Source organism: Thermobia domestica, chromosome 9 (assembly GCF_964235325.1).
Source record: "Thermobia domestica chromosome 9, izTheDome1.hap1.1, whole genome shotgun sequence".
In the NCBI taxonomy this organism is placed as follows: Eukaryota; Metazoa; Arthropoda; class Insecta; order Zygentoma; family Lepismatidae; genus Thermobia; species Thermobia domestica.
This window is the reverse complement of record NC_137462.1, coordinates 80640307-80645128: the sequence shown is the minus strand read 5'-3', so window position 1 is coordinate 80645128 and position 4822 is coordinate 80640307. Positions and strand designations below refer to the sequence as shown.

The 4822-nt window shown below is 31.4% G+C and overlaps 1 non-coding gene across 1 annotated transcript; it reads right to left on the bottom strand.

Moving 5' to 3' along the window:
• Positions 1-1649: 1649 nt before the first annotated feature.
• TRNAH-GUG (transfer RNA histidin (anticodon GUG)) lies at positions 1650-1721 on the bottom strand. The gene has a single exon. It is a non-coding gene; the product is annotated as a tRNA-His (tRNA).
• Between the last annotated feature and the right edge of the window lie 3101 nt (positions 1722-4822).

The following is a 4822-nucleotide window of genomic DNA, read 5'->3' as shown; positions in this document are numbered from 1 at the left end:
GCAATTATAATGTTCAAAAATTAACATCTAAGCTAGACTTTCAATAATACCATTTTCAAATATAAGAAGGCTTTGTTCTTCAAGACCAGCTGAAATGACAAAATTTTAGTAATTTTTACCTTTACAAATAATAATAATAATAATAACAATAAAGTACTGGGCATAACTAGGCATTGCAGCCTTGTATTTAAAGCTTCATGATTATCTGCACCACATTTTTAAACACTAACACGACCAGCTAATGAACGAGGTTTTATTAATATAACACTGCAATATATGTATTATTAGGGAGAAAAAACAACACAATGAGAAAGCTGGTAACATTTTCTTCCCTTCCCTTTCAGATGTAATTGTTGTGACTGTGTCGAAAGAATCGTTTGTTATAATATTACGAAGGGTGCCGATCTTCCATAAAGTAATGAAGATATACTATGTGCTAAAATAATTGATCAGTTTGATGTCTTGCCCTCCTTGGAAAAAATTCGTGCGGGCGTCCATGCACATGAGCTTCCAACGGTATACCCAAATTTACCGTACCAAGAATTCAACATAGTGGATCTAGGTGGAGGCAGTGGAAAATGTGAAAAAAAAAAAAAATAAATAAATAAATAAATCACCTTAAAAGAAAACTAGCCAACTTCAAAAACGCACTAAAAACCAGAAAATAAAATCTTTTTTTTAAAAAAAAAGCTAATATTAATCAACTTTTTAAAACAAAAGCACTAAAAAGCGGAAAATAATAAAAATACTAAAAACAGAAAGTAATAATAATAATAATAATAATAATAATAATAATAATAATAATAATAATAATAATAATAATAATAATAATAATAATAATAATAAAGCGATTAAAAGCTAAAAATAATTCATTACTATTATCTTTAAAAGAAATTGACTGCCAAGCGAACAAATTAACGATCAATACAAAATTAGTTTGAATGGTAATTTTATGATTCATGAATTTGTTTGATTTGGCACAGACTTCAAAAATAATTTATGTACATAACAGTAATTAATTGTTATCTGCTTTTAAGCTCTTTATTATTATTATTATTATTATTATTATTATTATTATTATTATTATTATTATTATTATTATTATTATTATTATTATTATTATTATTATTATTATTATTATTATTTTCTACTTTTAGCGCTTTTGTTGAAATAGGTTAATATTGTATTTTTAAAAGATTTTATTATTCTCTTAACAAATACGGTGATCTTAACTTTTCTTCTAGAATTAGTTATTAGCCTAATTTGCAGATAATCGATGTCACAAGTATTTTCAATGTGAGTTCTAAATTTTAATTAACAAAGAAGTTGTGAACATCTCTCTACTGATAATGGCAGCCAGATGTCAGAAATATTAGATCTATTAAAACAAAGCATGGATGGGATAGCAAAATTCTTACTTATTGAATTATAAACATGTCTGCATAAAATATATGGAATATAGAATCTGAGAATTTGTCTGCATTTTGTAAAATATTTTCAAGACGTAAGGTACATTAAAATTAAAATACATTTAATCTTAATATATGTATCAGTTACATACATTATTACTTAATCTCTTTTGAGCAACGAATTACTAAAAAAAAAAAAAAAAAAAAAAATGAAGCCTCATGCCGTGGCAATGTTACCATTGCCATGACCAGGATTCGAACCTTGGTTATTGCGGCCACAACGCAATGTCCTAACCACTAGACGATCACGGCTACGACGAGGCATGCGGAAAAATACTGACTTTTACGTAGTTCAATATATTTATCAATTGAGGCATGCTTCGTTGAGCATCTGCAACACGTCAGCGCTGTAGCTGATAATGAAAGACACGCGCTTCCTTGTAACGTTCACGATCAACAGCGGTTGCTACTGGTAGGTGCAAGAAGCTACGTAATACGACAATTTATGCAAAATTGTATCATTCAAAGGTGTCTGAACATGTGGACCACAACAGATCTTTTCGTAAATTTTATTCTTTTCATCTCTTCGTTTTACTTTATGATTAACTAACTTGTGCAAGCCAGACAAATTAATACCTCATAAAATTATTATCGAAACTAATTTTATATTTGATATTAATTTGTTAGCTTGGTATAGACTTGAAATTTTTTATATACACTAGTAATGGATTATTTTCTGCTTTTAAGAGAATTGCTATTGCTATTACTTCTTCCTTTGTATTATTTTCTTTTTTTCTTTTTTTTTTTCTTTTAGAGCTTTTGAAGTTAGTTCATGTTATTTAAAAAAAGTGTTTTTTCAGGTTTTCAGGTTCTTTTAAAGTTGGTTATATTGCTTTTAAGTTTATTTATTTTTCCACATTTTCATTACTCCAGTAGGTCTGTTAGATACCTAAACTAAAGGTATGTTACTAACTTTCTATAAAATGAGTCAGCCTTCGAAACATGCATGACCATATAGTATACATGTCTCTAAAGTAAATCTCAATTTTACAACATTACTACGTGAAAACTACTATATCGTATTATATGATGTAAGTTGCGTATGATAAATTGATCCTTAGGGTATTGTTTTTATGTCATTCAGGCTTGTATAGTTTCCAATTTAGCCTCCAGAGGCGCTGGTTATTAAAGCTGTAATGATGGCGTTTGTTGGTGTTGAGAAGTCATTCTGCGTGTTGAAATTTGAAAGATACTACATTCTATTTATTTATTTATTGTATGTTGTACACAACAGGTATATAACCATTGACAGTGTTCAGTGGTATACTATACATAAATGAATACATTGCATAATATATGTTCTACATGCTAAACTATGTAGTCAAAGTATTTTTTTTTTATATGCATATCAAGTATATCTATTGTAGGGCACTTTATTTGGACACTATTATACATTGTGCACATTCTCCTAATAGGCGATATATTTTATTTGGATACTATTATACATTGTGCATATTCTCCTAATAGGCGATATGTTTAAAGCATTAGTACGCTGGGGTGGTTCATGAAATGTTTGTAGCCGCGATCGCATTTTCCTGTTCGGAACATAAAGGGTCATACGGAAAATAATATTGGCAAATCTATCTCATTATGTATAAGTTTAAATTAACTCTTCTTGCTTCAAGAGAATACATTGAATAGCTTGGTACGAGTTCAAGATATTTTTCGTATCGGGGATAGATCGCCGTGTCTTTATATATTAAATAACGAACAAATTTTGATTGCATTGCTTCTAATTGGTGTGTATATTTGTGTGCACTAGGATTCCATATTATGGGCACATATTCCAGTTTGGTACGTACATATGCATCATATAGAATTTTAAGAACATTAGTGTTCTTGAATTCACTTCCAAGTCTCATTACAAATCCAGAGATTTCTGTAAGCTTCATTTACAATTTGATTTAGGTGAATATCAAACGAGAGATTTGATCTTATTGATACGCCAAGATCAGTTATTTGATCAACTCTTTGCAGTGGTATGTCATTAATATGATACTCAAATTCCATTGATACAACGGTCGGATTTGGAGAACAATCCAATCCAAACAGAATTGAGGGGCTTAGTGGAAAAGGGGCGTATCCCACAAAATTTGGAAAATCGAGATATCTACAAATTTGGATACAGGGAACTATCCGTTATATTGAGCAGAAATGTTAGGATTCAACTTCGTATACTATGGATCCCATAAGCGTAGGACGAAAATTAAGAAAATTTTGTATCAAAAATGTTAGTGGAAAAATGACGTATCCCCTTTCAGCTGCAACTCGTAAGTGGAAAAAGGACGTATCCCGCTTCCATCTATAATATTGTGAGTTTGTGGTGATATAACAGTATATGTCATTGGTTATCAGTCTAGAAATCGGCCAAACGTGACCGCTGATACACATTGCTGTTGAAAGTAATAATGGCCGCTAAGCAGGACGTTGAAAATAATTCCAGTCTGGAAAATTCGCCTGTTAAACCACGAAACGAAGACAAATGGAAGGATAATGAATGTAAGCTTAATAGCAACACAGAGAAGATTTACATTGGTCCCATAGGTAAGGAAGTATCGGATAAAATACGAAGTGATGTTAGGTATTGTAAAACTGAGTGGTGTAGATAGGCTATTTGAAGCATATCGATTCTGAAACCAAAGATAATATTTTAATTTCGTTTTACAACATGCAAGATTTCAACACGCAAAATGCCTATCTACTTGGGCTAATGAGGAGGTCAGAATGTGAACATGTTACATTAAAGACAGGAAAAATGTGAATGTCTTCGGGTGCGCCAATACTTTTTATTATGTTCGTCTGTCATCTGGAATGAAAGTTAATGTATGCCAAGCAAGCATTCTGCAATACCCATGGTATCACTGAACGTAGATTGCGTACCACCCGTGGTGATTAGAGAATACACACGAAAGATATATCTGCGAAACCGTTGCTTTCTCCCAAAGAGGACCGTCCAAGTAAACATCAACACCGCCGCCATGCTATTTCGGAAGAAAAACTAGATATTGTCAGGAATCACTTTAGGTCGTTTCCAAGATACTGTTCTCACTACAGAAGAGCTACAAACCCTGAACGCTCATATATACATGCTGTAGTTTCGGTGCATTCTTTACAACAAATGTACGATTTAAATGTAGAACAATGTGAACAAAGGGAAGTCGGTCCAGTGAAATTACATACATATCGATATGTGTTCAATAACTAATTTAACATCACATTTAAAATGTCAAGCACCGACACTTGTAAAATCTGTGATTCGATGCTACACATAGAACCTAGACAACCTGAATTACATATGCATATTCATAAAGCCGAAGAAGCCTACCAATCTATGAAAAATGCAAAATAGGAAT